Source organism: Prinia subflava, chromosome 8 (assembly GCF_021018805.1).
Source record: "Prinia subflava isolate CZ2003 ecotype Zambia chromosome 8, Cam_Psub_1.2, whole genome shotgun sequence".
Classification (NCBI taxonomy): domain Eukaryota; kingdom Metazoa; phylum Chordata; class Aves; order Passeriformes; family Cisticolidae; genus Prinia; species Prinia subflava.
Genome location: NC_086254.1, coordinates 10,184,657 through 10,210,244, shown reverse-complemented (window position 1 = coordinate 10,210,244; position 25,588 = coordinate 10,184,657). Strand labels below are relative to the sequence as shown.

The 25,588-nt window shown below is 55.5% G+C and overlaps 1 long non-coding RNA gene across 1 annotated transcript in view; it reads right to left on the bottom strand.

Annotated features, from left to right (window-relative positions):
* Positions 1-763, bottom strand: part of LOC134553358 (uncharacterized) — a 4,149-nt gene extending 3,386 nt beyond the window's left edge. Inside the window, exon 1 of the long non-coding RNA XR_010081077.1 lies at positions 1-763. This exon is cut by the window's left edge and continues 1,567 nt beyond it. This is a non-coding gene — a long non-coding RNA (uncharacterized LOC134553358).
* Positions 764-25,588: the final 24,825 nt, after the last annotated feature.

The following is a 25,588-nucleotide window of genomic DNA, read 5'->3' as shown; positions in this document are numbered from 1 at the left end:
TTCATTGGGGGGGGAATATTTATTCCTGTGGGGTGATATCAACCCCATCACCCCAAAACTCATCACTCAGTGTCCCAAGGCTGGCCCCTCATCCTGTGCCTGCCGGGCACATCTTTGGCACCACCAGCACCAATCCTGTTTCCAGGAGGGGCAGTGGGTGGCCACATGCTCCCAGTCCTGCTGGATAAATTCCCAGTCCCCCAGAGCCTTGCTGTGTGTTTTCCTCTCTGCAGTGACAGCTCTCCCTGCCCTCACACCCTCTCTCAGCTGGGATATTCCACCAGAGGCTGTTTCCCTTTGGCCTGGAGCCAACTCACCCCACCTCTCCTTTAGGCTGTAAACACTCATTAGTCATTATTCCAGGATGACACAGGTTCCTTTCCTGGGGAGCTCAGGCTGGGCGGGGATGGAGGGGATGCTCCATCCCCAGCAGCACCAACAAAGCTCCCAATTCTGCAGCCCCTCCGGGGGTCCCAGGGGGCCCAGCCCGGCGAAGGTCGCGCACGGCAGGATGCAGGACGGGCTCTCTGGAAAGCAGTCAACACATCCAGCCCTTAATGGCATTGATGATTAGTGGAGCACCGAGGGGAAAATTAGATTAGAAAAACAAATGAAAATAATTTCGGAAGTCATGTTTGTTCGGGGTGGAAGGAGCTTCCACTGCGAGGGCTGCAGGAAACGATTTGACTGCAATCCAGAAGAAAAGGAGCGCGGGTCTGGAGTACATTAGTGTGGTGGGAGGCCGGGAATAGCAGCCACTTAACCCTGTCATTCAGCAAACATTAGTGAATTATGAGTGTATTATATGTGGGTGATGTGTTTTGTGCAAAGCCCGCGGGCCCGCTGTAGCAGCACTGAAATGGGAGTGGGGGTCGGTGTCAAAATGTAAATTTTTATACCAGCTCTGGAATAAAAATAAGATTTTGTGTTCGCCTCCCAGCTACTGAAATCAAATTGCAGCTGAAATCAGAGTTGTAAAATAAGCAAAAATTTCCCTTCCCTGTCAAATTAGTGCCCCGATAAAGAAAACAAGGGAGATAAATGTGATTTACTTCCTCTCCCTCCTGTCATAAACATTTATGGCCGAGCTGTAACGATGAGCTGCAGGAAGCAGCTGGGGCCATTGGGGTTGTGCAGTGTCACCACGAGGGGGTCTTTGGGCACCGGGCCCCTGCGGTGGCACCTGTGGGGCAGGTGAGCTCCTGTGCCACGTCCCGTCCTGTGCCCCCAGTCCTGCAGCCCTGCCCCACAGGCTCTGCCGTGCCCCAAGCCACAGGTGGCCGGGTGGCTGTCCCAAAATCTCGGAGTAAATCCAGATTTATCAACGTGCTCGGAGGACTTGAGCACCCTCTGCTCTTCGGCAGAGTCGTGAATCCCCCACCACGCATCTCCAGGCTGCACTTCAGCAGCAGAAACCAAGCCAGCATTTATTAATTATGAGCTTAAGCTCTCCCTTTCACGGCTATTTACAAGGGCCGCCTCATTGTTAATACAGAATAATAAAATAGAGGGGCTTAAAGCTCATTTGTTCCGCCGGGTACCAGTCCCTGCGGTGGCACGGGCCCGGATGCCACCCAGCCTGAGAGCTCTGAAACCCTGAGGGTGATGAAACCCACCCCGAAAAACCCACCCCTCTTTTCATTATTCAATTATATCAGATACTGTAAGAAATGAGCAATTCCAGCAGCTCCTCATGTCGAGGGCGCAGGGCTGCGGTTTTCAGCTGGTCACGAGGCGGTGGCAGCGCCTGGGTAAGGAGAGACACTTGTAATTCATTAGCGCTTTGCAAAGGGCACCGGTACTTGACTCCGTTTGTGCATTAGGCAAAGGCTGATTCCTGCTATTTACCTCCACGGCAACGGCTGGAATTAGCACGGAGCAGCTCCCGCGGGCCGGGCTGGCTGCATCCGCTGCTCTGCAGGGCAAACACAGCTTATCAGAGAGCCGTGGAACGGTCTGGGTTGGAAATAACCTTTAAAACCATCCTGTTCCACCCCCTGCCGTAGGCAGGGACACCTTCCACTGCCCCAGGTTGCTCCAAACCGGGGCATTGGACATCCAGCCTGGCCTTGGGCACTTCCAGCTTCTCTGGGCACCCTGTGCCAGGGGCCTCCCCACCCTCACGGGGAAGAATTCCTTTCCCATATCCGAACTAAATCCGCCTTTCCTTCAGCTTGAAAATATTCCCCTGATCCTACCACTGCACTCATGAAACTGAAGTCTCTTCCCAGTATGAGCCTGGTCCCCAAAGCCACTGAATCCCTGAATCCCACGGCGGCAGCGAGCCCAGGTACCCGGCCCGACCTTCCCAGCATCAACAACTCAGTCCCGCACCGCTCCCGCCCGCTAATTAAAAACTCGTTAAAGAGCCAGTGAAGACTGAAACGTGTATTAGCGGGGTGACCCCGCCTGGCGCCAGCCGCGGAGGGACGGGAGCGGGTCCGGAATCAGCCCCTGCAGTGCCTCCATGGCTTGGTGACACCCGGCAGGGATGCGTCACCCCTGCACCCACAGAGCCGGGTTCGGATGTCACATAAACATCGGCAAGAGTAAAAAGCGGGAGAAAGTTCGTGCTTTTTTCTTTTCTAAGCCCGCAAAGCATTTCGGCCACCAGTAAAACTGCTCAGGATTTATACAGGGCTTTATCTCTTCAGAGCAGCAGTTTGTTCCTCTCAGCCCCTTTCATCCAGACATCCAAAGTGCTTCCTGTCGGTCCTTTCACAACCTTTTGACAGGTGGGGAATTCCTCTTTTTTAATCCTGAAAAAGTGAGCCTGGCGGGGCTGTGGGCTCCAAACGCTCCTGACTGGAGGTGGAGCCGAAGCCAGGTGCCATCCCTGTCCCTGTCCTGCTTTGCCCCAGCAGCGGCTGAGTGACACAGCCAAGGACCCTGAGCTGAGATGCTACAGGGGGGTGAACACCTCTGGAGGGCTGCAGCACCCAGGGCCGGGCTCAGCATCACCTCCCGCCGGTACCGCCCCGCCGGGGCATCCCTAACCCGCACACGGGCCCGAAGGACACCCGGCCGAGCTGTCAGCACCGATACCGTGACCCTGTGTAAACGCAACCTGCCCGCTCCGCTCCGCGCGGAGCCACCGATCCCGCAGCGCCGGGAACAGCGCGGCAGCGGGGCGGGACCGGGATGGGCACGGGAATTTCAGCGGGGCGGGCACGGGACGGACACGTGAATTTCAGCGGGACGGGCAGCGGCGCACCCCGGCCGAGCCCCGCGCCCCCCGAGCCCCGCGCTCCGGTAAAACGGGGCGCCGGCGCCACCCGGAGCGAGGGGAGGCGGCGGGGCCCCGGCCCCGGCCCCGGAGCCGCTCGAACAATGCTCTGCCATTAGCAATCAGAATATCCGAGCGGCCGCTCATAGAAAATCAAGAGGCAAAATAATTGAGTCAATAGCGCTGCGAAAGGATTGCTCCTTCAGCCCCATTCTTGTGCTAACAATCCTCCAGCAGGGCTGAGGATTCAAAAGCTCGGAGAATCAAAAAGGAATTGATTTGATTCAGAGCTTCAGCCCGGGCTGTATTTAACACATCATTTTTGCTTGCTCTACATAGAATAGAAACTGTTTGAAGGCAGAGGGGCTGGGGGAGAGAGACAAGGGAGCGGAAAGCACAGGAGCAGGAGAATATTCTGGATTTGCTGCTTTTCCAAGAGGGGGTGGACCCACACCGTCCCCCTGACAGACCCTGGGGACCCACAGAGGGACATCCCTGGGCTCCGAGTCCCCTGATCCGCGAATCCGGCCGGGCCTGCGGCTCAAACGGGACCAGAGCGAGTGGAGGGAAGGAACTCGTGCCAAGGATCCGCCGCACCCACCCGGCTCAGGGGCAGCACAGGGGGAGCGCCGGGGATGCTGCCCCTCGGGAGAAGGCTGAAGGCGCCTTTTGATCCCTCCCGGCCTCGGCACAGGGTCACAAATCCTCCTCTCCCGCTACCGAGCGGCCACGGGCAAAACCGCGGGACCAGCACCCAAGAGGGGGGGACTCCCGAATTCCCAGCGGGATTCCCAAACCCCGCAGCTCCACGGCTGCTGCAGGCTGTGCCAGCACTCGCACTCTGCTCCCCTCCAAACCACCGTCTCCAGGATCCTGCAGCATCCCAGGGGCTCCTTGCTCCCAGAAAAACTTCCAGGGTAAAACCTCTTGCACTGGGAAGCCTCTGTCAATTATCTGCTTTTTGGCAAACACCCATACACATTTTCATGATATCTGTAATAATTTCTGGGAGCAATTCTTGGCCTGCTTTTTATCTGTGAAAGGGGAAGAAAAATCCTCATCCAGCTCCAGCATCCTGCCAATGAAGACAAACTAGAAAATGCAGAATTCCAGTTAACATGAGAACAACAACCACAGGGAGAGGAACAGCAACAAGAACAACTCCACAGTCCCCTGCAAGGCTGTTCTACAAAGCACACATTAAAACATCGGCAACACCGAGGCACCCCAGAACATCCAGACTAAAACGCTTGCAGAAAAATCTGAATTAACTGCAGAACAAAACCCAGTATCCTGAGCAGGGGAAGGAGCAATTGCCAAGAACATTCCAGCAAAGCCATTTCTCTGCTCATTGTGAGGCACATGAAGCTCTTTTAAAACCCTTTTGGGTCGTTATCCCCCTCACAGAGCCCAGCTGGTGGCTGCTGACACAGCGGGGACCCCCAGACCCCCACCCAGGCAGCTGATCTGATGTGTTGATGAGCAAGTCATGTCGCTATAATAAGGAGTGTTTATTTGAATAATAAGGTCAGGGAGTTAAGTAGTTGGTATTCCACTCGTAGGAAGCAGTTTGCACAGTGTCACTAATAATTAAAGGGGTTTTTTGACTAATCTAGTTGCTCTTCCTAAATATACTCCACTCTGTTCAAGAAACTCATCAAAGCAGCGAAGTGATCTTCGAGGTTATTAATCTCCTTTGCTCCACAGCTGGAGCAAATTTATTTGCTTGAATTAGCATGTAATAAACTTATAATAAAGCTGCCATATCCCTCACTTTAGAGATATAGTTTGTGTAATGGGTAGTTAAATCTAGGTAATGTAGCCGTGGTCTTTGGGCTCGGAGAGAAGGGGAAGGAAAAACTCAACAGAATGCTGTGTTATCCCCAGCACTGGGGTTCAGTGGGATTTCTTCCAGGTCAGGAAAAGTCAAACTTTTTGGAGAACAGTGGGTGAGATATTAAGCAGAAATTCTTCCCTGTGAGGGTGGGCAGCCCTGGCACAGGGCACCCAGAGCAGCTGTGGCTGCCCCTGGATCCCTGGCAGTGCCCAAGGCCAGGCTGGACAGGGCTGGGAGCAGCCTGGGACAGTGGGAGGTGTCCCTGCCATGGCAGAGGGGTAGAAATTAATGAGAAATTAATTAATTAAAGGTCCCATCCAACCCAAACCATTCCATGGTTCTGTGACTCTGCCATCTCCAGACAGCCAGAAACAGCTGAGACCTGTGAACAAATCCCACAGTACACCAAAGGAGGGGTCCCCACAAACAGAGGGCACCTTCCCTGGCCACCACAGGAGAATTAGCCCCAAAAAGCACCCTCAGGGCTGCCCAGGAGGGGCGAAGGCCCAGCCCCATCCTGCACAGAGACCCAGCAGAGCAGCACTGGGTGCTCAGGTTGGCACCAGAGCTGCCAACGCCAGCAGCACCCACAGACTGGGAACATTTCAAACAGGGCTGAGCTTGGCACAGGGTGTCCAAGTGAGAGGAATTAATTCTCTCCAGTTCACGAAGTTGAGCCTTTCTGGGCTGCAGTTTCCCAGGAGCAATAAATCCTCTCCCTTCCCCTTCCTGGGGAGCTCTCACGGCAGCAGCTCCGTGGCTGGGAATGGGCAGATGGAGACGGATGTGGCAGATAGCAAAGTTCAGCTGCACAGGGAGGACTGGCCCCCACCTCCTCCTCAGAGGTTATTATTCACAGAGCCTGGGCAGTAAATAATTTTTCCCTCTCTCCATTTCAGCTCTTTTCTATTCCTGCTCTGCGCTGGAGCAGGGCCTGGGCATTAGCCAGAGGTGTCAGAGGTGTTAGACAAGGTATTAAGGAGGTGTCAATGGTGAAATAGCTGGGATTACAGTAAAGTCTAAATAAGGTGTAAAATAAAACCAAAGGTGATAAAGTCGTTGATAAGAAAAGCTGGAGAAAAATAGGAGTGCAATTATTTTTCATCCTGCTTGTTCACTCTCACAGTGCATTACCTATGGCTTTGCAAAGACTTAAGTGAGATTTTTTTCCCAGTCTATGGTATTTTCTCCAGGCAGCACTGCAGCTCCACAGCCCCTGCACGGCAGGGGAGCACCCAGCACCTCCACACAAACCCACACCCGCCCAGGAGATGCCCCTTCCTCCCCCTCCATCCTGGTCCAGGGGAGGACAGCGGCGTTTCTCAGGCTGTGACCTTGGCAGGGGCCGCTGGAGGCAGAGCCCAGCGCGGTCCGGGCTGGCACAGGCAGTGTTGGGAGAGGAGGAGGTGGTGGGGCCGTGTCTGTGCCGGGCTCTCAGCCCAGCCCTGGCGGGGCAGGGCCTCACCTCCCCCGGCAGGAGCGCCTCCATCACCCCGGGCAGAGGAGCCCGGGGGGAGAGGAGAGCTCCTGCTCCCCCTCCCCTGCAAACCGCGCAGGGGGAAAAAATAAGGCAAGAAATTACTCCGGATGGCAAATCAACAAATTATCTTTGATTACTATCCGGGTCTCCCAGGCTCCTGTTCCTCGTGCTCATCAGCCCCGCTCTGCTCCTGCAGCGTTCACTCCCTCCAGAGCCCCCTGCAGCACCCACGGCTGCGGGTGGGACCCTCGGGGACCCCCTCCAGCAGCTGCAGCTCAGGGGGACACCCAGGAGGAGGGAGGTGCCTCCTCAGGAGCCAAAACTGTGTGGGGGGATGCAATGGCAGAGCTCTGCCGGGATTCCCGGGCTCTGAACTCAGGGGCCCTTTCTGCCAGGCACAAACCAAAATTAGGGTTGTTTTTTTTTTTTTTTTCCCCAAAAAAACCACAGGGGAATAATTGTGGTGAGGAAAAAAGAAGTTATACAAAAGCACGTTCATCTGCAATTCTCCCAGTGCTGTGAAGGGTTATTAACTGATTGGATTTCATCACATCCCACTTTGCTGCTGCAGAGGCTGATTGTCCCATATTTGCATTTCTCTTGGACAAGCAGCAATCCTGGCCCCCACGGTGGGCACAAGGCCATGCCCTCTGGGATGGCAGCAGAGCTCAGCTCCATCCCATCCCAGTTAAACTCCAGGAACTGTTCTCTCAGGATCCCTGGGGTCACCCAGGAGCTCTTTCCCCCTTGCTCAGAGCCAGGAGGCAGCACCATTTCAAATGAGAACTTTCCAGAGTTAATTTGTTTTGGTTCTTTCAAACGGCACAGAGCTGCCAGGCAGGCTGACATCACCCGCCAAGGCATTTAAGGAAATGGATGAACAGCAGCAGCAGATGGATGTGCTGGGCGAGCTCAGGTACACGAGCGTGGTGTCCCTTCCCTGCTCATCATCCTCATTAATAATGTCTTTACTCCCAACCCATTTCCATCATCGAGGCTCTGCAGCAGCGACCCCAGCACAGCTCAGCCTCAATCTTCCCACAGAACAAGCAGCAAAATAAGGGAGATTAAAACCCACCAGAAACAACCAGCCTGTGCTTGGGCAGAGTGCTGAGGGGGTGCTGAGGGTGTGTCAATGCCAAGATCCCGGGCAGGGGGACAGGCTGGATCCCAGCTGGCTTTGCCAGGATGGCACCAGAGGCACCAGGGCCACCCCAGGACTCCCAGTGCAGCTGGCTCTGGGGCCTCATGCACGGCTCCCATTGGAGGAGTGACATTCCATAGCCTGGGGTGGGTTCCTGCTCTGATGGGAGCACCCCAAAGCTGAACCCTGGTGCTGCAGCCCCAGCCCTGACAGCTCCTGCTGCAGTCCCAGCTCCAGAGGAGACGAGATCACACACACGTAATAAATCTGCATTTCACTCTGCTCATCCATCAAACCCCACCTCCTTCCCCATCTCCAGACCTGGGGATGGGAACTGTGCCCGGCCAGCTCAGGTGCCAGCTGGGCAGGGACACACCCAGCCTGCTCCCACCCCTGCCATCCCCATCTCTCTTACCTGGCAAACACGACTTCTGCAGCTCGAGGGCAGTGGGAAAAGCCTCTCCTCTTCCAGGGCAGCAGAGATGTGCTGCAAGTGCTGATCACAAACTTTGCAGCACTTTGGGGTGGTGTGAAGCCCATGGAGATGTCACAGCTCCTGTCCCCAGTGTCCCCATGGACGCTGCCTTCATCACCCAGCTCTGCCAACTTGGTTTTTCAGGCAAGAAGCACTGGAAAAAAACAGAAGTTATTATTAAAAATGCCAATAAGTGACTCATTTGTCCAGATTTGTATCAGCCAGGCCCCAGACACGCCGTGGGAAGGGCTCTTGGCAGCCCACGTGCCAGCCTGGCGGGGTGTGACCACCTCGGGCCGGGGCTGTCACCCAGCACGTCCCCAGCCCGACACACAGCACAGGCAGAGGCAAGCAGAGATATTAAGTGGCTGATTTACATAGTAATCTGCACGGGGAGAGATGTTCGGGGCACTCAGCCCTCATCAGAACACTTGTCATATTTGTGCTTCCATTTGAAGGGGGAGGAGGAGGGAAACGAGTCCTTGGGGTTTTGCACATGTTTGTTTTGGTGTGAAAGCAGAAAATCAGAGCCAGTGTCCCACCCACAGGGACCCCCCCAGTCCCACTGCTGCCTGTGCTATTTGGGGGCTGGAGCTGAGCAGGAAATCACCAACGTTAAAGTTTTCAATAAAAATCTGGTGCCACTGCACAGTTGCAGGGCTGGATGCTGAAATCTCACCTGTGGGTGCCCCAACTCCTCACCAACACCTCACCCAGGGATTTAGCAAAGTATTCCCACTTTTTTTTCCCTTTAACATAAAAACATTCATATTTACGAACAAATCTGCTACTACCTTATGTTGTGCTCCTTTGCCATACATGAAACAAGCTGCTTTTGAGCTTTTTAATTAGAACTGAGCGAAGTCTTAGTAAAACAATTAGATAATGGGCAGGAAGGGAAATATTGTCTACCCTTCATATGAACAACGACAGGAGTTTCCTTCTCCTCACAAGGACTGCAGAGATTGGCTGAATTGAGGGTCAGTTCTGTGGCTGCCTCAAGAGAAAGCCTCAATTGTTTTTTACCCAGCCAAGTGCAGGGGAGCTCTGGCACCCCTGCACACTCATTTTCCATGGATCCACCATTTACAGCTCCAGCCCATGACAAGCCCCACACTCCACCCCACGGCCCAGCCTCTCGTGAAGGCAGATCAGCTATTCCAGACCTGCCAGCTCCCACAGCACAGCCAGAGCCAGGAGCAAACCTACAAACAGCAATTCCTCCATCCCTGGTGTGTGTGCAGAACATCCCAGCCCGGCCTCGACACTCCGGGAGAGGAGCAAATGACAGCAAGGATTTGGGAGAGGGAGGAGAGAGCCCAGCCTGGCTCCTGGGGGTGGGGATGGCACTGTCCCCAAGCAGGCAGGGGGCACAGCCTGGGGCTCTGCAGAGTCTCTGGGGAAACACACCCACTTTGAACATCAAAGACTCACAGAATGGTTTGGGTTGGGAGGGACCTTAGGGATCATCTCATTCCTGTCCAGGGGCAGGGACACTTCCCACTAGACCAGGTTGCCCAGAGCTCCATCCAGCCTGGCCTGGAGCACTCCCAGCTCCAATATTAATGTCCCTAAACAGGTCTGCACCACTGCAGGGGCACTGCAGGGTGTTGTCCCCAGCCTGGAGCACACAGGCACGGCCGACACGGAGCAGGGACAGCCAGGACCACTGCACACACCACAGGTCTCCCTTCCCAAAAACACTTCAGCTCCTGGAACACAGTAAAACACCAAACCCCAAAAGAGTTGCACCCCATCACCACCAGCTGCCTGAGCCACCAGCCCAGGCCGGCGCCGGGCGAGCAGCCGGGGTGGTTAATATTGAACATCAACAAACAAAACAATTGAAAAGTCAACAGTTTAGGGGGAGAGGGGGCTGCGCAGCCCCGCGGTCCCGAGGATTATTTTAAATGTGCAAAATGCCATCTCTCTAAATAATCAAACTCCACTGCTGCGACTCGGAAATTGCCACCCACGGCTAAAGCTCCAATTTTAAACGCATCCTCAAGTCAATCTTTGTAAATTCCACATTAAATATTGATCAGCCCCAGAGAGGGCTGATGCTGCGTGTTTAGCATAGATGTGCCAAGTTCAGGCAGCAGGGGCTGGGAAGGGGAGTCTGCCCAGATCCCAGCCCAGGTCACGGCAGTGGCTCTGCTCCAGGGGCGAGGGACATCTCCAGGGATCACCACGATGGCACAGCTTGGTGCTGCCCCATCCCACCTGGGAACCTGCCTGGATGGCCAGCACATGGAAACACAGAGAAGGACAAGAAGGCATCCCCACTGAGGGACAGTGCCTAAAGCACCAAAAGGAATATTTAAACATGGACACAGGAAGGAAGGAGACAAGCACTGGTGCTTCCAGACACCAGCTCCGACCATACTCCATGGGAGCGAGGAGTGCATGCCAAGAAATTCAAGTTACAGCATCAGGGCTGCTCTGGTTCCCAAATTCACACCATCACTGGAGGGCTCCAAGGGGCAGGTCTGAACCACCAACATTCCCCCAGATCCCATCGGGAAGGGGTTTAAAGAAAACATGATTGTTGGGAAACGATCCCTTCTATTTGCAAATCCTCAAACATTGTGCATGTATATATATATATATATATATATATGTATATGCCTGGAGTATTATGAAATCATACTTGAAACCCAGATTCCAACTCCATTTCTCAACCACTCGTATAAAATTTTCATTACAGATTGCTGCCCTGCAGAGGAACCAGAGGGCAACTTTATTAGAGGCTGCCTGGCAGCAGGAGAATGAGCCAGTCAACAGCTCCAGATATTCCTCTGCAAGATATGGCAGAGTGCTGGAAATGGAACAGATTATATAAAAAAAAAGTAATTCAGAGCAATTTCTAGTAAAGAGTCAAAGAACTATATAATTCAACATTTATATAGACAAGGCTTCAAGGGAACTCTTCAAAAAAAAAAAAAAATAGGACGAGGTAACGGTAAAAAACCTCTGGTTTGACTTTTCCTCTTTTTCAAATTTATTTTTTAACTGCCCTGTTGGTTTGTGCCACCCTTGGCTCCGGCAGCACCTGCAGGGACAGTTCCAGCTCCCCTGCTCCTCCTCACCCAAGGGCAGCTCCTGCTTTTCCCTACCGAATCTGCCAGCCCAGCATTGTCCTGTGTACAAACCAGGGACCGGGATGATCTTCCCAAATGTGCCCACGTGCACTTTTCCTCCCGCCTCGCTCCCTTGGGGTGCTATAAAAAGAGCAGAGGAGAAGGCAGCGCCTCTGCGGTGATTGATGGGGGCCGGAGCGCCCGCGGCGGGCCCGCAGCGCTGCCGAGGTGCTGCAGCTGCAGCCGCCCCGTGACTCTCCCCGGCGCCGTTTGTCATCTCCCGACACTGACAAAGAGCTTCCCCAGCGCTGTGTCTTTGCGAGGGAACATATCCATATCAAAGCTGCTTGGATCATCCTTTTGCAAACTATCTGCTGCATTTTCTGGCCTAGTTTCCTTTCTGATCTCCAGCTCCTGTTCTTTCCCCTGCAGCAGCAGCACCACCCCAGCCTGCCCCAGCAGCCGAGGCTGAAGGCTCCTGGGGAGAACAGGAGTCACTCTGCTCCCACCCGGTCCAGTCTGGGACCTCTGCAAAGCCAGACTGCCTTGTGCATCCGCCAAAAACACTTCTGCAGCCCAGGATGCCCGTGGTGGGATGGAAACGTTCCAGCCTCGCTCTCAGGCAGCACTGGAGACCGGAGAGAGCTCCTGGGATGTGGGATGGAGGTGCTACAAGCCTGTACCTGGAGCTGCAGCTGCCTGCGGGAGGTGGAAACAGCACCTAATTCTCAATATCGCCTCGGGTCACAGTGTGTGGAGTAGAACAGCAAACACCTCCCCCGAGGTGCATCGCAGCTCCAGGAGCAACTGTGCAGCCAGAGCGTGAGCAGTGAGCTTAGAGCCACTGGGGAAACATCTCGTGGCCTTCCAACAGAGCAAATTCCACCTGTGACAGCAGGAACAACAAGGAATTGCTGCATTTTTGTTTAATTCAGAGATGCTTTTCTCTCTATGGCACTTCAGGAAGAGCTCGATGAGCAGCACCTTCCTGGTTCTGAGAGGCACAGACAGATAACACCACTGATTCCTTGCATCCCACCATGCCTGCAGCCCCCGTGCTCCCCAGCCACAAGGTGTGCTCCCAAAAACCGGGACATCCACAAAGGCTCCAGCAGCAGCAGCCACCACGCTGGAGTGGTTACACAGGGATGGGGAACATCTTACTCAGGATCTTTGGGGTGTGAGGGAGCACGGCGTGGACAGGGAGACAAGGTGACCTTGAGGGATTTGAGCGTCCCTCCCGCTGCAGACAGGAATTTAATCAGGAGCACTCCGGGTCCTGTGCAAAACCCATCTCCAGAGTGGATGCACATCTCCAGCAGGGACAGGTGGGAGCCACAGCATCTGCTTTATCTCCCTGCAGATAAACTCCCCCCATGACTGATGAGGGCTCCCGGCGAGCTGAGCTCTGTGTCCAGCCCTCAGCCAGGTCCGAGCTGAGACCTCAGCCAGCCATGGAAAACAGAGTGCTCCTGCCCAGCCCCACCAGCAGCAACATCTGGGCATGGCATTAGCTGGCCATAAATAGATGTTAGGTGACCAAAAATAGATATTAACATTCCATATGCAGCCCCTGAGAGCAGCAATCCGCACAGGAGGCTCCTGGCTCTCACCAAGGCACAGGGAGGAAGGAGCCCCCAAAAATAAGCACAGGGAACAGCAGCACCTCGAGGTGCCAACAGCTCCTGGGGGATTTTATGGGCCTTGGTGGAGGAGCAGGGAATTTGCTGTGGTGCCTTTGGACCAGCCCAAAGAGCTGCTGGCCCAGGGCCATGTGTCCTTGGAGGTGGCATCTCCCATCTCTCCTGGGACCCCCTGCTCCTGTCCCAGCACCACCAGGAGCTGCCCCCGGGTTCCCAGCACCTCCCGGGTGTTCTCTAAGGAGCCAGGAACTCCTTCCTGACTCCCAGCTCTATCTGAATTCCTGGGACCCAGCAGGAGGCTCTGTGCTCCCCCTGCACTCACCAGCCTGTGTCAGCAGCTTGTTACGTGGCCCTGTGGGTTCTCTAGTTTAAAAATAAAAAATAAAAAAGAGGCGTTTTCAAAGCTTTAATGGCTTTGAAAACAACACGGAGAGTTCTCTTTACTGCAGGAGAGGTTAATGATCTCCCTCTGCTACAGAACCAAACTGGACATCATAATAAATAACCATAATAAGATATAAAGTATCACCCAGAGCCGCTCAATGCAGAGAGCGGGTAGGAGTTGGGATGCACTTCCATTATTCAGAGTAGCTGCCAGGTGGGAAACACTCAGAGTGAAGGCAGTCAATTAAAGAATGAAAAGCACCACTTAAACAGAGAGGGCCTGGATCTCACCCTGCCTGCCAGGACCTGTGCCCTGGCTCCTGGTGGGGCTGCAGCCCCGAGGAGGTCCCTGCAGCAAGGCCAGCAGGGTGACACCGTGTCACGGTGCCACCACAGCCCACGGTGGCCCTGCACGCCAAGGGACACTCAGCGACTGCCAGCAGGGGTGGCAGACACAGGACCAGGGAATGGGGTGGGTTGGGAGGGGCAGTGAAGCTCATCTCGCTCCTACAGCCCTGCCAGGGACAGGGACACCCCCTGCAGGATCGAGACATCCCTGTGTGGGTCACAGAGCCCAGGAGGGCCCTGCTCACCCCACATCACCCCACAGCTGCTCTGCCCCGTCCCTGTGTGGGTCACAGAGCCCAGGAGGGCCCTGCTCACCCCACATCACCCCACATCACCCCACAGCTGCTCTGCCCCATCCCTGTGTGGGTCACAGAGCCCAGGAGGGCCCTGCTCACCCCACATCACCCCACAGCTGCTCTGCCCCATCCATGGCAGAGCCAACACGTTCCGCCCTGCTCAGAGCCCGCTGCCAGTGCCAGGACACCCAGCAGGACCCGGGCAGCCAAAACCCCATCAGAATCACCAGCACGGGGAGGGACAGGACCTTACAAACCCCAGCACAAGGCGGGGTGAGCACCCCGCTGCCCCTGCCCTGTGCGGGGAGCGGGGGCCGATCCATCACGGCACAGGAGGAGCCGTGGGAGCGCAGCCGGGCACGGGAGGGCCGGGGCTGCTCTCACAGGGCATTAATCACCTTTGCTGAGGCTCTGCACGCCTGGACAGACCTATTAATCAGCACCATATCAGCCCTCCAGCCCGGCCGGGCCCCTTTGTGTGGGTCCCTTCCCATCACAGCCAGATAAGATTATCAGTGACGAGCAAGACACCCATTGAGCAGCACCTGACTCGAAGAATGGGATTTTATTCTACTTTTTTATTTATCCCCCTGTCTCAAAGATGAGCTGTTTCTTGTCTTGTCAAACCACATCCTTTTCTTGAAAGAACCAGCTTTAAGAATCCAATTTGTCAAGCTGGACAATCATTTGAGAATCCATAAAAAGCCTGGGTGACTTTATCAAAAAAAATAAATCAGAAGGTTTTAAATGGTAACTGAAAGGGATTTGAAAATAGGTTGAGTGGCCTACATCAATTAATCTTCAGAGAGCTGGGGCTTTGTGAAGCTAGAGTGGCAGAGAAGTGTCAAAAACTAGTTACTGTGCTTGAGGAGATGGAAGTTATCGATATTTCTCCTCTCCTTTTTCTCTGACTCTTCAGAACGAAGTGAGGCAACATCCCCCTGCCACAGGGCACTGCAGAGCTGAGGAGGGCTGGGTGGTGGAGCCAAGAAGGGGCAGGTGGTCAGGGCCACCCTTCCCTGGTGATAATTTTCCACCAATTGCTCCCAATGTCAGCCAAGGAGGGCCAGACCTGCCCTGCCACCGTGGCTTTGAGCCTGTCACTGTCACTGCTGGAGCTCACCTCCACCACAGGGACAGGGACAGCCCCCGGCAGGAGCCACCAGACACTGCTGGCACACGCTGGTGGCACAGGGTGGCACAGGTGGCACCTGAGGATGCCCAGCCAGGGCTCAGCTCTGCTGAAGAGGGAGGAGAGAAGGGCAGAAAGAGATGAATGGTCTCAGTTCAGCCTGGGGGCCTGAGCAGAGCCCTGCAAACCACAGGAGACCTGGGGGCTGGCAGAGGGAAACGGGGAAGCTGGAGAAGGAGGGGTTTGGCCCAGCAGAGCCAGCCCCTGGAACGGGGATGGAGCTCCCCACCCACCTAACGAGGGGTGGGACAAAACCCCAGGGACACCCCCGAGGGGACACCTGGATGGAAACAAGGGACTGGACAATTTACCAGAAAAATAAAGAGCTCAGGAGGAATCAGAATGCTGAAAAGGGAAGGGCCACACTCCGGGATGTGAGGGGCTCCAGATGGCTCTGCAGTTTAGCGCAATAAAAAATTTAATCTGACAGGCAAGTGTGGGGCTGGAGAATAATAATAAGACAAATAATTTCCTTAAAAAAACCCGAAAGGAATCTAACAGCTCAAAGATATCTTCATTTGCTGCAGAGAACAGGGACCATCAGTTATTTACTGCAGTTGGGAGCACATTCACCAGCTCTCAAAAGGTATTTTGTTGCAGAAGCATAATATAAGGACACTTTCCTCGCTTCCCAGCTGGGGGAAATAGATCTGACTTGGAACTCGGCCAGAAGGGCTGTAAGTTCGGGCTCTGAAGCGAAGGTGATAACTTTACCAATTAAATATGGATGTGATTTTTCCCCCCTCTCCTTCCCTGGAATACTTTTGCACTGCCATTAGGTGATGATATAAAGACACAGGCCTCCTGGTGCAGCTTAATTGCTCCTATATAGAAAAATGATGAGCTCGATTGTGCTGCACAAGGGCTGCCGTGGCTACTTGCTGCCTTATTAATAGGTGATAGCGAGGTGTGTTTAATTCTTCTGCCCAAGGAAAAACAGGGAGGCAGCAAAGCCCTGCTCAGCAAATACCTCAGCACTCGCTAAACTGCTCCACTGAACAGCGAGGGGCTGAGGAGAGAGTTTATATTTAATCACACACTTACAGGGTTTTGCTGAGTTGATGCTCAGTGCAGGGGAGACAGGATGCACTCCCAATTAAGTGATCTTTTATTCCCATATCCTTGTATTTTTCCTTTTTATTGATACACAGCGCAGACAATCCTGTGGTTTGCAGTCTGCTGCTGAATGATTTCTAGCTCAGGGTGAAGCCTGGGCAAGCTGAGGACCAAAAAAGAGCTGTTGTTTTAATGAACATGGACCTCAGGATGGGCTGGGAGCAGAAGGGGCTCTGGGATCTCTTCCCCTGGGATGGGGAGGGGGCAGAAATCACCTTCAGCACACAGGGATGAGCAGGGACTCCTTGCTCAGGGGGGAGCAGGAGGGAGTTTGCAGGGCAGAACACGAGGATCTGGAAATGTGGTCAAAGAATGCTGCCTGATATTTAATATAACATATTACTGCTATCATAGAATCATGGAATGGTTTGGGTTGAAAGAGACCTTAAAGCCCACCCAGTGCCACCCCTGCCATGGCAGGGACACCTCCCATTGTCCCAGCCCTGTCCAGCCTGGCCTTGGGCACTGCCAGGGATGCAGGGGCAGCCACAGCTGCTCTGGGCACCTGTGCCAGGGCTGCCCACCCTCACAGGGAGAATCCCTTCCTAATATCCATCTATTACTATTATTATTCAGCCTTTGGGAAAGCAGTATTTACTACTGCAGGTTTTCAGTCGTTACTTCCTCAGCAGCCACTCAGTCTCTCCTAAAATCCACATTTGCCTCTGCTTTCTAACACTCTCTCTAGGAAGAAGTTTTATTGAGGGACTGACTCTCTCGAAACAGAAATTGGGGAGCCACCCTCCCATCTGCACGGGCAGCAGGTGGGCAGGGGCTGCAGGGGATTTGCCTTTGCCTCTGCCGAGGCTCTGAAGGTTGAGTTTCATCCCCACAGGAGCTGCGGTGGGCACGGGGGGAGTGGAGCAGGGGGAGAGGCTGCCGCTAAATTGATGGCAACAGAAAAAGCTGGAGGAACAAATGGCTTGAGAAAAGGCGTGATGAGATGTGACTGCCCTGGGTGCTGGGACCGGCGAGAGCGAAATGGGAAAAGACCACCTGGACGAAGAGAAAATACTTCTGATTGCTCGGGGAAAAACGGAGTTAAAGATCATTGGAACGGACAAGGCAATCTGGCGGCGGCGGGCGCTGGGATTGATTCCAGGGCGAGCAGGGGCGGGGGCTGCACCCCCGGGATTCCGCAGCGGAGCATCCTCGGCCGGGGGGGCACCAGGCTCCGGCACAGCCGCGCTCCGGGCCGGGCAGCGCCAGCCCTGCCCTCCACAAACCGCAGGGCTCAGCCCCAGCCCTGCCCTCCACAAACCGCAGGGCTCAGCCCCAGCCCTGCCCTCCACAAACCGCAGGGCTCAGCCCCAGCCCTGCCCTCCAAACCGCAGGGCTCAGCCCCAGCCCTGCCCTCCAAACCGCACAGCTCGGCCCCAGTGCAGCACTGGGGGCACGGGGCCCTCCCTGGCCGAGCACGACTGAACCAGACCAGTTTGGGGAAGCACAGTTTGGGGGTCACACAAGTTTTCGGGTGGGACAGGCCCCGCATCTCACCCAGCCCAAGGACCTTGACCCCGAGTGATGCCCCGTGCATCCCGGGAGGACGCGTGCCCCGGGCTGTGGATTCGCACAGACGAAGATTTTCTAAAGGTTATGCAAAGGTTACCGCCCAATTAACGCCGGAGCAGCACCGGCTCTGTTTGCCTCATTTCCAAACCTGAAGGCCACCGGGCAGCTCGGCAGCTCCCCCCACACATCTGTACCGATCCCTCAGTCCTGGAGCACATTCCAGCGCTGGGGAGACGGCAGAGATGAAGAGAACAATAATGATGTATCCATCCCCTCTACCTTGGGCGTTTTTAAGCCATCTCATCTCAGAAATGAGCCAATTCCAGCGTTTTGCATGACAACTTGTTGGGCCCTCTCAGCGACGGGCAGATGGTGGGGTTGTGTTCACACATCACCTCCTGGAGCAGCAGGCAGGCTGGGACCCCACCACTGCTCTGCTTCAAGGTCACACAACCACGGAACGGTTTGGGTTGAAAGGGACATTACAGATCATCGAGTTCCAACCCTTTGGAACTACCCGGGTTCCTCCGTGGGAGGGAGGAATGAAGGTCACAGACTGACCCAGCTTCCTCTCACTGCTCTGCCTGACACCCTCTGAACTCCTGTGACACCAGAGGGGAGGCAGAGCCCCGGGAAGAGGGAGATTTGATTTGCTCTGGGTGCTGAGCAAACCTGCAGCAGCTCTGGACCAGTCTCCAGCTGCAGAACAGTGAGCACAGCACAGGCAGGGATGGACCCTTGCAAAACAGGCAGAAGACATTTCCTCAAATGTCCCTTCTCATGCCATTAATTATGTCTCGGGTTACTAAACACAAGCAAATTAGGATGATTTCCTTCCCAGCATCACGAGCTGAGGTTTATTCCCTTTCTCTCAGGTCTTCCATTAGCCTTTATAGATGATTTCCCTGTCAGGCTCCCCGTGCCTGCTCACAGCCTCCCAGCATTCCAATCCACCCAATCTACCCTTATTGCAACTCCAAGTGCTCCACTAATTCCTCTCCTCGTGTTGCAATTTCACATTCCTAAATACTGGGTGGAATGGCAGCAGCGCTCCTGCCGCTGCTTCCAAATTAAATGAGCCAGGAGGAAAAACATTCGGAGACGTTTTCAACCCAGCGTTCATGGTTTGAAGGACATTTTAAAGACAGGGAACACAACCTGGCTCCTGAGGATGCTCACGAGGATTTCATCACGAGAAATTGCAAACAGGGGTTGGAGCAGAGCAAAGAAAGGGGTTAGGAATACGTGACTCACTTTTCCAACCCTCCCAGTGTCCCACAGAGCAGGGCTGGTCATCCTGGCTGTATTTTGGGGGTCTGGGGAAAATAAAGAGCCACCAGCAGCAAAAGGTGGAGCTCAAGTGACCTTTTTAGCCCAAGGAATTGCAAAATCAAGCGTATTTTTCAAAAGCTGCTGTTTTGGAGAGCCCCTCAAAAAAGGCACAAGGCAAGCACCTGGAGAAGAGGCTGTGGCACCACAGGAATTCCCCCCGGGGCCCCCCGTGTGCCCACCCGGCCCCACAGTGCCAGGAGGGAAAACAAACAGCAGCAGAAAGCAGAGAACTTTGGGTCTCTCTGCTGTTAATTATGATCTTACTTTGCACAGAGAAGCTGTCATTCAGGCGCCGGTAATGGATAGTTTCTATTTCAATTCTCCCTCCGCCCTATTATCTGTTCTCAAACTCAGCCGGGCCGGTGATGGATTGATAAGGGCCGGTCCCGGCGGGAGCCGGCGCTCGGAATGGCGCTCACGCACCCCCGGCTCCTGTATCTTTTTAAATATTTCACTTGTTTGAGATCTTTATTTCACATTTCGATTTCCTGTAGTACAGTAAATTTATCTTAGTCACCCAGTCAAGTTCTCTGCGAGTCTCTTATCTCTCCTCCGGCACGGCTGAAGGCCCCGCCGCTATCAGCGCTGCCGATAACGGGGCCGGCAGTGCCCGGCCCGCGCTGTGCCCGCGGCCCGGCCCGAGGGACACCTCGGAAGCCCCACGCTGGAGTTCAGTGCCCAAAGCCCGCCCTGCTCCTGCCAAGGCACCTCCAGGTCGGCTGGAAAAGCGCCAGGGGCATCCAAAGGGACAGTGAGGCCAAGGGCAGCTGCTCCCCGCAAGGAAAAGCCCAGCGGGGACCACCCGGGATGTCCCCGGTGGAGGGGTCTGTGCCAGCCAGAGCCCTGCCGTGGTCCCAGGCCGGCAGGCAGAGCTCATCAGCACAGGGATGCGTTTTGCCCCCGCTAAAGCACAGATTGTGAAATATCTCAACAGCGAGGAGCGGAGAGAGCATCGCACGCTGCCACGGGAGACGCACCCCGACAGCGCTGTCCCTCCGGGGGAGGAGATGGGAGCAATCAAACCGAAATAACAATGAAAAAACAGCGAACAGGTAAAGCCGAGTCACCTTCTCGCTGCTCTGCCCGTGGCAGCTCCGAGCGCGATCAGGCAGCACCACCTGGTGCCACCGCGGGCACCGCGCCGGGAGCGGCACCGGCACCGGCGGGGACCGAGAGCCTGCGGGCCGGGAAACCTCTGCCCGGGAAAGCCGGGAATCCACCCTCGCTGTCCCCACAGGGACGCAGCCCTGGATGCTCCGGAGAGGCAGCACAGCTCTCCTGCCTCACTCCGAGCACAAACACGCTGCTCTGGGACGGTCCCCATCCCTCTTGCCAGCATCCAGGAGCTCCAGGATCAAGGGAATCCAGGGGATTTCCCTCCCGGGGAACAAGTGGGTAACAGCTCTGGTGGAGCTCGGGTCCACTCCTGTCCCCACCTCTTGGGGTGATTTCCTCCCCCAGGATCAAACCCAGCAGCAGGGCACCCAATAAATGCATCTGCAGGAAGGTGATTTATCTGTAGGGGAAGCCATGGAAATTCCCAAACCCTCTTAAAATATCCGTTTCCTGGCTCTAAACCATCAGTAAGTTGCCAGCTGGGGAATGCATTTGTCTGCTCCCCTCTGTGTATTTTCTGCTTTTCATTATAATTTGCTAAATAATACATTACAGTGAGTTATTTATCACACTCAGCCGTTTCACAAAGCCTCCTCCATCCCGGGGAATTTCAGCCATAAATCAGACACACAAATATCTGCTGGCATGGCTGCAGGGTTAACCCTGCAGCCTGCACCCTTCACCTGCCCAGCAGCTCCCAGGCTCTGCTGAGAGCCACCAGGGATCCACTGACAGCCAGCCGGGGAAAAGGGCAAACTCCAGCCCTGGGGAGTGACCAGAGAGGCACAGCAGGGACCCCAGGCCTTCTCCTGGTGCCTGTGAGCAAGGGCCAGCTCCAGGCTGTCACTGCTGGGAAATGAGACAGGGACAGTGCTCATCTTCAGTCCCAGGGGGAACACCGGGAGGGAAAATGTGTGATCCCTCCTGTCCAAGCCACTGTATCCCTCCCTTTGAAACAAACCGGTTTGCAAATATGGATTAATTTAACTTTACACCATCCATCTTAAATCAACAGTATCTGGGCCCACAGATTGGGAAATCAAAGCATGGAAGGGAAAATTTAAAAAAAAAACCAAAACGGCAGAACTAGGAACAAAACTCTCTCTATGTGCTTTAACTACAAAATCATCTTTCCTCATTAGCAGCTAATCAGAACTACCAGAGGGGAAGAGATTACAGACAGGGCGGAGAGGGGAGTAACTCACAGAAATACAGACATCAGAACAGATTTTCATTTATTTACTCATTCATCACAGTGAGTCACAGGCTTTGAGTTCATGAGTCTGCATTAGCCTCGCAGGATTTTGGGATGCAATCTCCAAAATCTCAAAAGAGAACAGGTCACAGCCACGTGCCACCTCAGGAAGGAGAAAATCAGCAGTTTGGGGTTGGTCTCGGGCAGTCTGATATTGCTTTGCCTGTTGGATTAGAAGAAACCACTAATCTTCCCTCGCCAGCTCCTAATCTCCCCGGGAGCCCAGATGCCTTATCTGAAACTTGCTCGCTGGGCAGCAGCCCAGGTTGCCTGGCACTGGGCTGGATTCCAGCGGCTCTGGGAGCCAGGGAATGGCAGCCAGGGGAGCTGGGGCGCCCCAGGGTGCCCCGTGCTGTCCCAGCCAGCGGGGCTGCCCTCGGGAGCCAGGCTGGGAGAGGGTGGGCAAGGGCAGCACCAAAGTCAAACTCCGGCTCTTTGCTCCTTAACTGAGCAGCTCCAGAACGAGCCAGGCTCTGAGTACCAGGGCTGAGCCCCCACAGCCCTTCTGCTCCTCCAAACACCTCTGGGCACACTCAACCCACCTCTGTGTGTTTAGACACCAAAATTAACCACCAGCAGCTCAGGGGCTTTTTCCCCCCTCCCCTGTTTTTTTTTCCCAAAATTATTTGCCAAGAAGCCAAGAGTTTTATTTACTCAAGGCTGGGAATGTCTCATTTCAAGCTTTCCTTTCCCTCCTTAGTTCATCCCAGCTCTCCAGAAGTGAGGAGAGGCTCTCACACCTGACCAGACACTGCCCTGGGCTGGCCCCAAGGTCTCCAGAGGGAGCACAGGTCACAGCAGCCCCGGGATGTCCCAGCAGGGCTCTACCTGCACAGAGCATTTCCTCTGGCACTCCCAGCCCTGCACACAAACCCACGCTGGGAACCGAGGAATATATTTTTAAATAAGAGGAGGAAATGGTGTCTTTGTGTCAGGCAAGTGGAAGAAATCCAGGACCAAGAGACTGCAGAGCCTTTCCACTTCAGACAGCAGGTGCTCTCCAAGATGTGGTTATGGCAACAAAATAAATGATGGATAATTGCTTTTGTGACAACTTGCCAATTAAATTAGACTCAGCAGAATAACATAATGACAATTTGTTATGCTCTGGTGGGCACTAACACACCAATCATAATTAAATGCTATGACTGAAATAGAATGCTGCTGTACACAGGAATATATAACCCCAATTCCCTCCCAGTGAAACATTATAGGTTCAGACTTGATTTCAATTTCTGGAGGATAATAGCATTAGCGCACATCAGAATGAGCTTGCAATATGCAGAGAGGCAGCAGCAGCACAGGGACAGACAGAGCCAAGGGCAGCTGAGCCCCGGGCTCCTGCAGGGACCCCCAGCAGCCTCCCCAGCACTGGGGGACATCCCAAACCTGGGGAGGTTTCACATCCCTGCCTCGGGGCAGCAGCTGGGGGAGTGACCGGCTCTGAGAGAGCGACCCTGGCCCAGGGGAGCAGCCCCAGTGCAGACACCGAGGCCAGAGCTCATGGGGACGGGGCCACAGGGGTGGGGTGCACATCCCTCCTGCCAGCAGAGCCCTGGAGCTCCAGAGCGGCCCCTCGCAGCCAGACCGAGCTGTGGGACACCACACAGCCCGGCCTTCCTGGAGTGACCGTCAGAATGTTCATTAAAGGCACTGCTGTGCCCAAGAGGGAGCTCACCCTACAGCTGGGATCCCCCTCAGCCCCACCAGCTGAGCTGGCCAGACTGGCCGTGGCTGCCACCACCGAGTCAGAGCTGACCGTGGAGGGGTCAGGTCCTGCCAGCACTGAACATTTACTGGTAAAACAGCAGCAGCTCCTTCAGCCACCGCTGAGCTCAGCCACTGGTTTGCTCTGACCCTCCTGCTGCTCCCACCCTGCATCCTGCACACCCCAGAACTCTCAGGCCAGGAATTACCATGCCCTGGACATTGCTGGTGCTGCAGAAGCAAAACATTGCAAAGAGCACCAAACCAAATTCATTAAAACCCCTCAATTTAGAACCAAAAGCAGGCAGGCAGCAGAACTGACAGTGCCCAGGTTTTGCCATCCCCTCTCTGTGCAGAAACACAGCACATGAGGGCCAGCACCCTGCTCTGATCCCATATCCATTCTCCTAACAGATTCAGATTTCTGGAATATTCCAAAGCTCAAAACAGGGCAGGTTTGAAGAGTAAATGTGTGTGTGCAGGCAGGCTTGGGCAGAGGTAAATCCCAGAGGATCCCACAGAGTGCCAATGCCAACAATTTTATATCTTATTTGGAGCCACGTTCTTTAAACATTAAACCCTTCATTATCTGCCTCGGTGAAGCTTGGCATTGGCAAGGTCAGATCACCTGTTTTTCCAGCAAAGCTGATGAATTATTTTGGCTGCTCCAGACATGGGACCTGATCCTATTAAATCCTTAGTTCCCCTGCCCTCAACACATACCAGGGGATAATCCATGGCCCAGGAGCACGTGAAGGGGCTGAGCAGGGGCCTGGGAGCAGCTGCCTGTGGGTTAAAGCAGCACCCAAGCTCAGAGCCCTGACCTGCGGGACTGGAGGTGTTTGTTCCAGCAGGACTGAGCCTCCTGCACTGCCACAGCTCAGGAAAACATCTAAGGAATGCTGCACCATCCCTAGGAGATTGCTCCAGTCACCCACCGCACCCATGTACCGGCACTCTGCGCCCCAAAACTGCCAGGGGAAGCTCACATTGTGAGGAGCTGGCCTTGGCACCCCTCCAGCCCGGAGTCAGAGCTGTGGCAGTGTCACTGCCCCTCTCCTCTCTGGAGCCTCTGAAGGCTCCGTGTAACCCGCACTTGGGCATTTACTGTCACTCAAAATAGCCTGAGAGGAGCTGCCACACCAGCAGCGGCCCCGCGGGAGGAAGGACAGGAATTCAGCCCGGGAAAGGGCACAGGGCTGGGCACGGGCTGTGGGACAGGAATTCAGGCCGGGAAAAGGGCACAGGGCTGGGGACGGGCTGTGGGACAGGAATTCAGCCCGGGAAAGGGCACAGGGCTGGGCACGGGCTGTGGGACAGGAATTCAGCCCGGGAAAGGGCACAGGGCTGGGGACGGGCTGTGGGACCGACTGCGCCTCTCCAGGGCAGCCGAGGCTGTGCGGGGACACGGCCGGACCGCAGGCGCGTCCTTGGGACGGGCTCACGGCCCTGGAAATGCCGGAGCAGGTTCGCCTTCCCCGGGGCAGGAATCCCGGCACGCCGGGGCTCTCCAGCACCGCAGCTCCCCGGGGCATCCCCCGCTCCCAGCAGGGGAAGCCGCGATGCCTTTTCGGGTATTTTCTGGCGAAAGCTCGGGCTCTGCCCCGCCTGGGGAGGAGCCCGGCGGGGCTGCCGTGCCCGGAGCGGGGCAGGGCCCGGGCGGGGCCGCGGCCGCCGCTCGGTGCCGGAGCGCGGAGCGCGGCTCCCACCTAGCGGGGAGCCCGGGGGACCGGGCCGGGCCGCACACCGAGCCCAGCCGCGCTCACACCTCCTGAAAGGCCCCGTGGGGAACAAACCGGCCCCGGCTGCTGCCCAGAGCTTCGGCATTAAATCCCCTCAGTTACAGCGGGTCCCGACCCTCAGCATCGCCCGCCCAGCCCAGCACACGCGGTCCAGACTCGCTGGTTTAACTGGTCTTGTCTCGACTGCCCCAAACGCCCCGGCTCGCATCCCTCACGCCGTGGGTTCCCTCCAGACACAACAAATCCCCTGCACAGAGCGTTCCAAGCACTTCTGCACCAAGCACAGCCCGCCCGTGCCTGACCAGGGCCGGCTCTGCCCTGGCGGCCTCCAGCACAGAACTCCCCCGTTCCCAGCATGGCAAGACCGCTGCTCTCCCTCCCTACCCCCCAGTGGAGCAGAGGCTCCCGAACACATTTCCAGGCTCTCCCACACCTTTGGGCACTTACCTGCCTCGGACACGGCGAGCACAGGGCACCGGAGGGCGAACTGCAGAGCGGGGAGCACTCCCGGAGCCTTCCCGGAGCGCTGCTGCGCCACAAACCCGCAGCCCCTGCGCCTCCAGGTGCTTCGGTTCGGCGATCCCCTCCCGGCCCTCAGATGAGGCAGGGTCGTTAATGAGCCACCCCTGGGCACCGCCAGCCCCCGCGGGCCCAGCCGGGCCCAGGGCAGAGCCCAGGGCTCCTCCCTTCCCTACGAACGCGT